General features: G+C 47.5%; 1 protein-coding gene across 2 annotated transcripts in view; it reads left to right on the forward strand.

Moving 5' to 3' along the window:
- The first annotated feature begins 1,969 nt into the window (after positions 1–1,969).
- LOC140199270 (gap junction gamma-1 protein-like) overlaps positions 1,970–13,857 on the forward strand; it is a 48,040-nt gene continuing 36,152 nt past the window's right edge. For both annotated transcript variants that reach the window (XM_072261039.1, XM_072261040.1), the window contains exon 1: positions 1,970–2,107. The gene's annotated coding sequence lies outside the window, so the exon portion shown is untranslated. The remainder of the gene's footprint in view (positions 2,108–13,857) is intronic.

Raw genomic sequence — 13,857 nt, forward strand, 5'->3', positions numbered from 1 at the left:
ACTGTAATCAGGAAGCTTAAGCAACACACATCAAAGTTGCTGGTGAACGCAGCAGGCCAGGCAGCATCTCTTGGAAGAGATACAGTCAACGTTTCAGGCCAAGACCCTTCGTCAGGACTAACTGAAAGAAGAACTAGTAAGAGATTTGAAAGTGGGAGGGGGAGGGGGAGATCCGAAATGATAGGAGAAGACAGGAGGGGGAGGGATGGAGCCAAGAGCTCGACAGTCCTTCCAGGTGAGGTGACACTCCACCTGTGAGTCGGCTGGGGTGATACACTGCGTCCGGTGCTCCCGATGTGGCCTTCTATATATTGGCGAGACCTGACGCAGACTGGGAGATCGTTTCGCTGAACACCTACGCTCTGTCCGCCAGAGAAAGCAGGATCTCCCAGTGGCCACACATTTTAATTCCACATCCCATTCCCATTCTGATATGTCTATCCACGGCCTCCTCTACTGTAAAGATGAAGCCACACTCAGGTTGGAGGAACAACACCTTATATTCCGTCTGGGTAGCCTCCAACCTGATGGTGTGAACACTGACTTCTCAAACTTTCACTAATGACCCCCCCCCCCCGTACCCCATCCGTTATCCGTTATTTATTTCTATACACACATTCTTTTTCTCTCTCTCCTTTTTCTCCCTCTGTCCCTCTCAGTATACCCCTTGCCCATCCTCTGGGTTTCCCCCCCTCCCCCTTTTCCTTCTCCCTGGGCCTCCTGTCCCGTTATCTTCTCATATCCCTTTTACCAATCACCTGTGCAGCTCTTGGCTCCATCCCTCCCCCTCCTGTCTTCTCCTATCATTTTGGATCTCGCCTCCCCCTCCCACTTTCAAATCTCTTACTAGCTCTTCCTTCAGTTAGTCCTGACGAAGGGTCTTGGCCCGAAACCTCGACTGTATCTCTTCCTAGAGATGCTGCCTGGCCTGCTGCGTTCACCAGCAACTTTTATGTGTGTTGCTTGAACTTCCATCATCTGCAGATTTCCTCGTGTTTGCGCCAAGAAACTTAATCTCATTTCCTTTGTCCCTCACATTGTCCTATTTTCATTTGAACTTTCCCTCCAAGCTAACACCTTCATCCCCGCCACTAGACTGCACTACCTAGATTTCATTATGGTGTACGATAGAAAGCGTCCTATGCAGGTGCATAATGGCTTGTAACGCAACTGCTCTGCCTATGACCGTAGGTAACTGCGGAGAGTTGTGGACACAACTCAGCACATCATGGAAATCAGCCTGTCCTCCATGGACTCTGCCTACACTTTACAGGGAAGGAGATTAAGAGGTGTACAGGAGCCACAGCGCGGATGACCAGATACTTTTTCCTTCCCCTTCCTTCCCAATCATGATGAAGGGTTTTAGCCCGAAACATTGACTGTTTAGTCCCCTTCGTGACCTGCTGAGTTCCTCCAGTATTTTGTGTGTTACTCAAAGATTTCCAGCACCTGCAGAATCTCTTGTGTTTATAGTAAGGTTCCTTATACTTCATTGTTTAACAGCATTGCACTTTCTCTGTAGCCGAGACACTTCATTCTGTTACTGTTCTACCTCGAAGCACTGTGTAAATGATTTGATCTGCATGAGCAGTATGCAAGACAAACTTTTCACGGCAGATGTGAGAGTGTTAGCAGAATTGTGATTTCAGATAGGAGAGGGGTGGAGGCTGTTCGAAAGCCGCGTGAACATGCAGGGAATGGAGGGATACTGACCAGGAGCAGGCAGAAGGGATGAGTTTAATTTTAATGTTCGGCATAAGCACGGTAGGTTGAAGTGTCCGTTACCGCGCCGTGTAGTTCTGGTGGGAGCGGGACAAAGTGCTTTCAAGCTCGCAGGTGTCAAATATCACATCCCTCCAGGGTCCCGTCCCGGAGCAGAGTGGAGGGTGGGGGTGGTGGTGGAAGGATTAAGGGGATGGACTTTGGGGAGATTTTAGGAAGGTCCTGGAATCACGTGTCCTTCGCATTTTTTTCTCCCCCCTCCGCTGTTCGACCGCTCCGCCTGGTCTTTGTTTGCTCGGGCTATCCTCTGGAGTGTGTGCGGCGTGCGAGGGAGAGCTCCGCATCGCATCTCTGGAATCTCCGGGACCCCACTCCCACCACGCCGGTGAGTACTTAAAGTCCGCCAAGGGACGGCCGGAAAGCAAGCTGAGTGTAAATTGGTCACTGCAAACTTTCCGGAGAGAGATGGGGGTGGAGGGAGTGAGGGAGAGAGAGAGAGAGACTGGGGGGTGAGAGGGAGAGAGAGAAAGAGGGGTGAGAGGGAGAGGGAGAAAGAGGAGAACGAAGGGGAGGGAGAGAGAAAGAGCGGGAGGGGGATGAGGGAGAGAGGGTGAAGGGGAAGGGAAGGAGGAAACTTCTTGCGAAGTTTCAACTGGATTTCGTGCCCCCTTTTTGCCTTACTGTTTCTGATCCATTCCCCCCCCCCCCCACCTCACCCCCGTTTCCTCGGGGACGGAGTAGCTACTGCCTCCTCTCTCAGCCCAGACGGTGAGGAGCCTCCAGGCTCGGGTTACCTGCTTGAGGATGTAGGGAGGGGGAGGAAAGGGACTCCTGGCTTACTTTATCTCAGTTGGGAAAGTGACTGGGATGCGTTGTGAAAGGGTGAGGAAGCCAGACTGGCTCTGCCTCACACCCCGTTCCTCCTCCCGCCAGACTGCGGGACTACTTGCCCCCATCATTCGGGTCTTTGTTCTCGGCTCCCGACGCGAGATGATCGGTGTGTATGGGCAGCGGAGACCCCACCCCCACCCACCTGAGACTGGTTCCAATTAACCCTTTTCACATCCCCCTCCGCACACATTTCTACACCCCCACGCCTGCACTTACCCCACCCTCCCCTCTTTCTTGCCACCACCGTTCTCCTCCCACATCCTTCCCTCACACTTACTGCTCTCCCCACCCCTTCTATCTCACAACTTTCCCACTACCCCCACCCTTCCCTCATCTGTGTCCCCACCAGGTCTACACAACACCTTCCCCATTCCCCTTATTCCCTTTGTCCCCACCATCTTTGCTCTCTTTCTCCCCATTACCACTCACCACGTCTCCACGCCCTTCCACCCCACACCCTTCCCTTTTTTCTTCCCCTTTCTCTTCCTACTCCCTTCCCTCACCCCCTTTCTCTCCCCTACCCCTTCCATCCCACCCCTTCTTTTCCCACTACGTCACCCCATCCCTTTTCCCTCACATCACCACTCCCCACAGCCCTCCATCCTCATCCCTCTTCCTCCCTTCATCCTGTACCTACTTGCCCCCACAACACCTCCCCCACCCCCTGTCCTCTCAAGACCAGTTGCTCCATGGGTCCCCCTTCTCCCCACATTCCTCCTTATGATTTTGCACTTTATTATTTACCTGCTCTGCAGCACTCTCTCTGTAGCTGGTGCACTTTATTCTGCAGTCTGTTACTGTTTTACTGTACCTTGTTCTACCTCAATGCACTGTGCAGTGATTTGATCTGTATGAATATGCAAGGGAAACTTTTTCTGGTACGTAGTGATAAACCAAGCAGCAGAGCTGAGGTGGCACCTAGGTAGCTTAGCAGTTGGCACAGAGCTTTACGGTGCCAGCGATCGGATCATCGGGCTTCCACTCCCGCTGCTGTCTGTAAGGAGTTTTACGTTCTCCCTGTGGATGCGTGGGTTTCCTCCGGGTGATCGGGTTTCCTCCCACATTAGGGTTAGGGCTAGTGAGTTGTGGGCTGGTTATGGCGTCGTGGTGAGCTCATCGTCAGATTGTGCTGGTCACTGACGCAGTGCAATGAGCTTCACCGTTTCTTTGATCTTTCAATGTACCTATGCGAAAAAAAACTGAAAGCTGAACCAAACACGAGAAAATCTGCAGATGCTGGAAATTCAAGCAACACACAGCAAAGTTGCTGGTAAACGCAGCAGGCCAGGCAGCTTCTCTAGGAAGAGGTACAGTCGAAGTTTCGGGCCGAGACCCTTCGTCAGGACGTTTTGGCCTGAAACATCGACTGTACCTCTTCCTAGAGATGCTGCCTGGCCTGCTGCGTTCACCAGCAACTTTGATGTGTGTTGAAAGCTGAACCATCTCCTCTTTCAGATTACCCTAACAGACCCAACAACGGTGCCTGGAAGAATAGCAGAATTCTTAGCAATGCATTAAATCAGCATTGCCAAAATAGTTTTGTTTTAATTATTTATTCATTAAATGTTGATATCACTGGTAAGCCCAGCATTTATTACCATCTTCAACTCTGAGGTTGAGGGACAGAACGTGATTGGATAAGGGTAAAGGTAACAATTAGCTTTAATTGTCACATGCACATCAAAACATATCGTGAAATGCCTTGTTTGCATCAGTGACCACCAGTCAGAGGATGTACTGTGGGGCAGCTCGCAATTGCTTCTGGCACCAACATAGCATGACCACAGCTCACTCACCCTTACTGACCCATACATCGTTGGAATGTGGGAGGAAACTCACCCAGTTACACTGAGAACAGACAAGCTCCTTATAGATTAGATTAGATTGTGAGGACGCTCAGTCCTCGTTTATTGTCATTTAGAAAATGCGTGCATTAAGAAATGATACAGTGTTCCTCCAGAGTGACAGCGGTGGGAACTGAACCCTGATCAAGGGAGAGAGGAAAGATCAAACAGAAGAAATATTAGAATTAAAATTTAAAGGATTAGATAGGATAGACAGTCAGAATCTTTTATCCGGGGTGGAAATGTCTAATACGAGAGGACGTACATTTAAGGTTGGGGGGGGAGTTAAAAGGAGGTGTGCGGGGCAAGTCTTTTTACACACAAAGTAGTGGGTGCCTGGATGTGCTGCCAGATATGATAGGGGTATTGAAGAAGCTGTTAAACAGATATGCAGGAAATGGAGAGATAAGGATAACGTTTACTGAAGGTGCACTCCACAAACCCAACCCATGGACACAATCTTGTCACTGAGTTCAGGAGCTCCATCCCCTGATATTCCTTTGCTAGGATTAGTGGCTAGTTTGGGATGTTGATTCTTGACATTGAGGCTCTTGATTAGTAAGGACGTCGAAGGTAATGAGCAGATGGTAGGAGAATGGGGTTGAGAGGAATGATAGATCAGCCATGATGAAATGATGGGGCAGTCTTGATGGGCCGAACAGCCTAATTCTTCTCCTGTCTTAAGACAGAAGGGAGTTAGTTTAATTTGCATCATGTTCGATGCAGACATCTTGAGGTGATGGGACTGTTCCTGTTGTATTTTCCACGTTCTATAATGTCAGAAGATCCCAGTCTTCTATTTTGATAGGTAAAAAGGTGGTGAATGAGCTAAATGGGGAGGGATCTTTGGAATAACAAACAATTCTTTGCCTGATGTGAGAGCAGAAATATGAGACGTAAACGAGATGCATGATCGACTCCTGCGTCAACTCCTGCAGAATGGAAGCTATGCTGTAAATGGACGTTTCAGGTGTCCCAGACTGGAAAACCTCATCCTGAGAGCAGAAGTTCCCTGTTCCCAGAGCCAGATGGATACACTCTGGGTTACTGTGGGTAGAGATTGGTGTGCCCTTGGCGATGATCTTTGTGTCCTCCACTGGCCACAGGAGGAGTTCCAGAGGATGGATGGTGTCAAATTTTATTCCTTTGCTCAAGAAAGGCAGTAGGGATAATCCTGGGAACTATAGACCAGTCAGTCTTACTTCAGTGGTAGGAAAATTATTGGAGAAGGTTTTTACAGACAGGATCTTTGAGCATTTGGAGAAGCATAGACTGATTAGGGATTGTCAGCATGGCTTTGTGAGGTCATCACTCTCAAGTCTGATTGAATTCTGTGAGGAAGTGACAAAGCACATTGATGAAGGTAGAGCAGTGGATGGGGTGTATATGGATTTTTGTAAGGGGTTTGATAAGGTTCCCCATGGTAGGCTCATTCAGAAAGCCAGGAGGCATGGGATCCCAGGAAACTCGGCTGTGTGGATTCAGAATTTGCTTGCCCACAGAATGTGGTTGTAGGTGGAATGTGTTCTACCAGGAGGTCAGTGATCAGTGGTGTTCCACAGGGATCTGCTCTGGGACCCCTCATCTTTGTGATTTTTATAAATGACTTGGATGAGGAAGTGTAAGGGTGGGTTAGTAAGTTTGCAGATGACACGAAGGTTGGCAGTGTTGCGGATAGTGTAGAAGGTTACAACGGGACATCGACAGGATGCAGGGCTGGACTGTGAGGTGGCAGATGGAGTTAACATGGAAAAGTGTGAAGTGATTCACTTTGGAAGGTCTAATTTAAAGGCAGAATACAGGGTTACCGGCAGGATTCTTCGCAGTGCTTTCACCCAGAGAGTGGTCAGCAGATGGAACGAGCTGCCAGAGGAACTGGTTGAGGCAGGTACATTAATAACATTTGAACGCTATGAGCATAGGGACAAAATGGGGTTCAGAGGGATGTGGGCAAATGGAATAATCTTTGATGGGAACCTAAGCTTAGCCAAAAGGTCTGTATTTTTCTGTAGTGTTCTATGTGGTTGAGAGGAAGGAACTTGGAGCCAGGGTGGGAAGAGGTGTAGTCTAAGAAACTGTGGGAAGGAATCATTTGGCGGGGGGAGCTTCATAGTAAGTATCAATGTCTCCTGAGAAAGAGTCAGAGAGACCTCAACAAGGGCAAGAAATGTCAGAAATGGTTCTGGTGACTTTGAGAGCAGGGTGGAAGTTGGTGGCGAAGGTGATAAGGGGTCAAGGAACAACATCTGCAGCCTTTTGGGTCCCCACGAGATCTTTGGAACCTACTTCCTTAAGGGGGCAGCACAGGCTAGTGTAATGCCATTATGTTACTGGCAGCCCGGTTCAGTTCCCGCCTCTGTGAGGATGTATTCCCTGTGACTGCGTGGATTTCCTCCTGCATTCCGAAGAGGTATGCGTAACTAGGTTAATTGGTCACGTGGGCTCATTGGGTTGGGAGGGCCTGTCACAGAGCTGAATCTCTAAATAAAAGATAGAATAAAAATAACAATCAAACCTTGATAAGCAAAAGGGTGGGAATGGACAGAATATAGGAACGGAAGATTCCTTCAGCTCAGCCACAGTCATGCACACTCCAGGAACCCAGTGGCCTTTTCTGGATTCATACCAAGTTCAAGTTTAATTGTCATTCAACGGTACACATGTACACAGCTGAACGAGGCAGTGTTCCTCCAGGGACAAGATGCTGAACAGTCACACACAGCACAATAGTCATGATAGCCTGTGAAATCACGCAATAATAATATTGGGACAAGTGGTGTGGCCTGAAGACTGCTGATGCGTGGGATGTTGCTCTGGAGCCATGTTTTCGCGAGGGCAAGTACGTAGCAGCTCCTCATTTCGTGCTGGGTCAGCTTGTCTTCCAGGGAGCGAACACTGGAGTGCAGCACCCACATGTGTGTGTTATATGTAGAGGGCGGCTAACAATGGCAGGTTTTGTTCCCCTTACAGCCATTAGTAAACCAGGTGGCTTTTTATGACAGTGAACAACATTGTAACTGTGATGGCAGATTTATTCAATTAACTTTTTAATCAACAGTGCTGTGTTGGCACCAGAATGTGTAGCAACACTTATTTATTTAAATGTAAAGAGCAGAGCAGGCCCTTCCATCCCTTTCAGCCGCCTGCCGGCAACCCTCGATTTAACCTAGCCTAATCATCGGACAATTTACAATGACCAATTAACCTGCTAACACACAAAGTGCTGAAGGAACTCAGCAGGCCTGGCAGCATCTATGGCAAAGAGTACAGTCGACGTTTTGGACCTCGACCCTTCATCAGGACTCCCTCCTCTTGTTTGTAATTGACCTACTAACCGGTGGATCCTTGGAATGAGGGAGGAAACTGGAGAAACGCATGCATTCCCTGGAGAGGACGTACAGACTCCTTACAGAGGACACTGCGATTAAACTCTGAATCCCGGCGTCCTGAGCTGTAATAACGTCATGCTGTCCGCTGCGCTAACATGGCGCCCCAGCACATCCTTGGGTGTGTTGGTTGTTAACACAAGTGACGTCTTTCACTGTATGCTTCGATAAGTAACTGAATCTGAATCTAGTCCCAGTTGCCCATATTCCTCTAAACCTTTCCTATCCATGTTCCTGCCCAAGTGTCTTTGCAATACTGTAACGGCTGCTGACACGGCAGCATAGTGGTTAGCACAGCTCAGGGTGCTCTGGAGTTTGCAGTTCAATACTGCTTTCCTCCCGCAGTTTAAAGACATACCGGTAGGGAGATTAATTGGTCATAGTAAATTGTCCCATGATTAGGTTAGGGTTAATTGGGTTCGTTGGGGGTTGCGTGGCTCGAAGGCCAGAAGGACCTACTCCATGCTATATCGCAAAATAAGTAATTAATGAACAAATGTACCTGCCTCAACAACTTTCTCTGACATTCCATACACTGACCACCCTCTGGATGAAATATTTGCCTCTCCAGTTCCTCTCTCCTTAAACCTGTGCCCTCCAGTTCTTGATTTCCCAACCCAGGGGAAAAAGATTTGATTGCATTCACCCTGTCTATAACTCTTGTGAATTTATACATCTCTATATGGTCACCTTTGGTCTCCTATGCGCCAAAGAAAAACTTCTAGCCTGCTCAATCCCTCTCTATAACTCAGCCCATCAGGTCTTGGCAACAGTCTTGTGAATCTTCTTTGCATGCTTTCCAGCTTAACGACATCATTCCCACAACAGGGAAACCAAAACTGTACCCAGTACTCCAGGTGTGACCTCACAAGAGTCCTATACAACTGCAATGTAATATCCCGACTCCTGTACTCAGCGTCCCGACTGATGAAGGCCAGCGTGCAGAGTGCCTTCTCCACCACCTTGTCCAACTGTGACGCCCTTCTAGATGAAAATTTTTTAAAAATCTGCAGATGTTGGAAATGTGAAAATAAAGCATAAGGTGCCCAGAACAGCTTTCTGAAATGTCTTTGTTAACTCCAGTCTGGGTATCTTACTAGCTTGTGATCTTTCTGTAGTTGTGTGTGTCGTTCAAGATTTCTAGCATCTGCAGAAGCTCTATATTGAGTTACACAAACGCAATATTTTTATTCTGCACTCAGTTATTGCTTCACCTAGTTCTACCTGAATGCACGCTGTAATGATTTAATCTATATGAAGAGTATACATGACAAGATTTTCACTGTTTCCCGGTGCACGTGACAATTCCAGATACAAGTGCAAAGTGGTCATAGTATTGCTGACTGTAGTGATAAGGATTGTAATGGTGGGACATGCCCTCTTCTCATTACTACCATCAGGGAGGAGGTGCAGGAGCCTGAAGACCACACTCTATGTTTTAGGAACAGCTTCTTCCCCTTCCCCTCTGCCGTTAGGTTTCTGAACAGCTCATGAACCCATGAACACTACCTCGTTATTCTGCTCACTTTTTGCATTACTTATTTATTTTATATTTATTGTGACTTATCGTGGGTGGTGGGGTGGAGATACATCTCTACCAAAGGAGGTGTAAGGCACTCACTCCTTACTTCCGCTAGCCTGCAGGTCACTCTTGGGCAAGGTGTAGCACCTGCTTGGCCCTCCGCTCAGGGTCACATGGAGCCATGGGAGCAGGTGGTGGATGGTGGTCTGAGCAGCCCGGTACATATCACACGTCCTGTTTATGTGATCACTGACACCAGGCAGACAATCTCTCATGAGTATTGATAATGGCTGGGAGTCACCTGTCTTGTAAAGACACTGCCCAGAAGATGGCAATGACAAACCACTTCTGTAGAAAAATTTGCCGGCAACAATCACGGAAAGACCCTGTTTGCCCAAGTCATACGACATGGCCCATAACGAACGAGTAAATAGTATATTTTTATGTATGCCCTGTACTGCTGCCACAGAACAACAAATTTCACAACATATGTCAGTGGTAATGAACTCAATTCTGGTTGAGATTCATGAACCAAATGGTTGAAGAATGTGGATTGATTGATTAGTGTGTAGATGAGGGGCAGAATCCAGGAGAGTTATAGCGTCATAGAGCACAGAAACAGACCCTTCGGCCCATCCTGTCCATGCTGTATTGTCTAGGTACTACGCCTAAACCATACTATTCTCATCCACGTACCTATCCAACCTGCTGTTAAATGTTGCAGTTAAACCCACATCGATCCACACTTGTACTACTGTCTGAGTGAAGAGGTTCCACCTCAAGTTCCCCTTAAATAGAACTTAGAACATTATAGCACAGTACAGGCCCTTCAGCCCATGATCTTATGCTGACCTTTTAACCTACTCCAAAATCAATCTAACCCTTCCTTCCTACGTCATCATCATCAGGTGCTGTGTTCAGTTTGAGCTTTGACTGCCATGGCCCACACACTCCTGTTTTGGGTCAAGTGGATCAATTCATTGGTATTCATTTCCTTCCTACATAGCTCTCCCAATCAACTTGCACGTCAGCTTTGAGGGATCCATCGACAGACCCCGAGATTCCTCTGTTTCTAAACACAGAGAACTCTGTCATTAACCCTGTATTCCAAAGTGAATCACTTCACACTTTTCTGTGTTGAACTCCATCTGCCATTTCTTGGCTCAGCTTTGCATCCTGTCAATGTCCTGTTGTAACCTCCGACAACCTTCTGTACTGTCAAAGCTCCACCATCTTCATGTCATCGGCAAACTTACTCACCTACTCTTCCACTTCCTTACCCAAGACATTTATAAGTATCACAAATAGCCGGGGTCCCAGAACAGATCCTTTGTTCATGCTTCACCTTTCGCCCTAAATATTTCACCTTTCACCTTACACTTCCTCCTATTTCTCATTTCATCCTGCCGGAAGGGAAAAAGCCTGCATACATTCACCCTATCTATACCCCTCAATTTTATATACCTGAGAACAAAATGGGGTAAGATTAGAACTGGGTGGTAGGTGTTAGCTGAGGACTTGAGCGGTTGATGGGCCTGTTTCCCTACTGTTAGACCCTGTATGACACACTGTTGTTCTCTGAAGTAAACTTTGTTCCTTACTGGTAACTCAGGCCCTAGATTTTAAACCTGTGTCCCCTGACCCTTGACCTATTCACTGAAAGGAAAAGCTTTCCTCTATCTAGTCCTCGCTCCCGGCGCATGGTTCCAGCAGCTTCTTTCATCCCACAGGTGACTGATCGACCCGCGGAGTTCCTCCAGCAGTCTGCTTTTTTTTTAAAAAGGTCTTTATTTTTCATATGTGCGTTGAAAGGCACCTGTTGTGTCAATGATCAACACAGTCCGAGGATGTGCTAGTGCCACCGTGCTCCCGGTGCCAACATAACATGCCCACAACTCACTAACCCTGATCTGTCGGTGTTTGGCGTGTGGGAGATCAGAGCACCGTGGTAAGCCACATGGGTCACAGGGAGAACCGTACAGACTCCTTACAGACAGTGAACTGGGCTGCTGGTGCTGTAATGGTGTTAACGCTGAACTGTGCTGCCCAGCTTGCTGTTCGCTGGCGCTGTAATCAAGTTTATTGTTGTTTATCTACATACGTGTATATAACCGTATGATGTATATAGAAATGAGCAAACACGAGGAAATCTGCAGTTGCTGGAAATTCAAGCAACACACACAAAATGCTGGTGAACGCAGCAGGCCAGGCAGCATCTATGGGAAGAAGCACAATTGACGTTTCAGGCCGAGATCCTTCATCAGGACTAACTGAAGGAAGAGATAGTAAGAGATTTGAAAGTGGGAGTGGGAGGGGGAGGGGGAGAACTGAAATGATAGAAGACAGGAGGGGGAGGGATGGAGCCAAGAGCTGGGCAATTGATTGGCAAAAGGGATACAAGGCTGGAGAAGGGAGAGAATCATGAGACAGGAGGCCTAGGGAGAAAGAAAGAGAGAGGGGAACACCAGAGGAAGATGGAGAGCAGGCAAGGAGTGATTGTGAGAGGGACAGAGAGAGAAAAAAGAAAAAAAGAAAAAATAATAAATATTCCACGTCCCATTCCCATTCTGATATGTCTATCCATGGCCTCCTCTACTGTCAAGATGAAGCCACACTCAGGTTGGATGAACCTTATATTCCGTCTGGGTAGCCGCCAACCTGATGGCATGAACATCGACTTCTCTAACTTCCGTTAATGCCCCTTCTCCCCTTCTTACCCCATCCCTTATTTATTTATTACTTTTTCCCCTTTTTTTTCTCTCCGTCCCTCTCACAATTACTCCTTGTCTGTTCTCCATCTCCCTTTGGTGCTCCCCTCCCCCTTTCTTTCTCCCTAGGCCTCCCGTCCCATGATACTCCCCCTTCTCCAGCCTTGTATCCCTTTTGCCAATCACCTGTCCAGCTCTTGGCTCCATCCCTCCCCGTCCTGTCTTCTCCTATCATTTTCGATCTCCCCCTTCCCCCTCCCACTTTCAAATCTCTTACTATCTCTTCTTTCAGTAGTCCTGATGAAGGATCTCGGCCCAAAACATCGACTGTACCTCTTCCTAGAGATGCTGCCTGGCCTGCTGCGTTCACCAGCAACTTTGATGTGTGTTTCTTGTCTAAGCTGCTTTTTTTGGGCCAGTTAACAGTTCAGTGTGTGGGGAAGGGTGGGGCCCATTTGCCCATTGGGATTTGTGGGGGAGGGATTGTGGCTGTGCCCATTGGGATTTGTGGGGGAGGGATCGTGGCTGTCTGAGACAGATTTTCTGGCTGCCTAGTACCATCTGTGAGCTGCTCCCTCCCCCACCCCTCCCGACCTCAACGCCCTTTGTTTTAGGTGACTGAAGTTGCTTTTCAGCATCGTTTGATCTCTCTCCCCCTCTCATTGGCATCTGGTTCCCTGCGACTTTTACAACCCTTTTATTGTGGTCTTCTTCCTGGCCTTGTATTAGCAAGGTAATAAAAGCACAAGGTTGTTGGCTCTCAGTGTGCTTCAAAGTACAAAGCTGAATGTAGTTACATTCATGTTACCAAATACTACCCTGAGATTCATTTTCATTTTCTTATGGGCTTTCACAGGAGTACAAAGTGAAATAGAATCAAATAAAAACTACATGCATAAATTGACAGATTGTAGAAATACAGAAGTGTATTAATCAAAAATAACTGATTAAATAATACTGAGAACATGAGTGTAGATCTTTAAAAGTGAGTCCACAGGTTATGGGATTAGTTCAGAGTTGAGATGAGTGAAGTTATCCACACTGGTTTAGGAGCCTGGGGTAATGACTATTTCTGAACCTGGTGGTGGTGGTGGAGCAGGACCTAAGGCTCCAGTACCTCCTTCCCAGTGAGAAGAGAGCATGTCCTGGATATGGGGGTGCCTTGATGATGGATGCTGCTTTCTTGTGGCAGTGCTGTTTGTAGATGTGCTCAATGGAGTGCCTTGCCTGTGATGAACTGGGCAGTATGCACCACATTTTGTTGTCTACCACAGTACTGGTCTACTGGATGGCTTTATTACCTCATGTTACGCTGGGCAGTGAGAGTCGCTGCTCCTCTCACAGATCCCGGAGTGTAAAATGGCCACCCGGCCCCCATCATACATGTCAAAGTTGCTAAGTTGAGTTTATTGTCGCAAAGATGCACAAGTACACAATATCAATAAGGTTGAAAGAATGGAGGGAAAATTTACAAGGATGTTGCCGGGACATGAGGACCTGAGTTATAGGGAAAGATTGAATAGGTTAGATCTTTATTCCCTGGAGTGTAGGAGAATGACAGGAGATTTGACAAAAATGTAACAATTATGAGGGTGTAGATAGGATGAATGCAAGCAGGCTTTTTGCACCTTGGTGGGGTGAGACTAGAACTAGAGATCATGGATTAAGGGTGAAAGGAGGAATATTTCAGGGGACATTTGAGAGAGATTTGGATAGATAGGTGGATGGGAAGGGTATTTAAGGCTGTGGTCCGGATGCAGGTCAATGGGACTAGGCAGGATAAT

This window comes from Mobula birostris, chromosome 6 (assembly GCF_030028105.1).
Source record: "Mobula birostris isolate sMobBir1 chromosome 6, sMobBir1.hap1, whole genome shotgun sequence".
Taxonomy (NCBI): Eukaryota; Metazoa; Chordata; class Chondrichthyes; order Myliobatiformes; family Myliobatidae; genus Mobula; species Mobula birostris.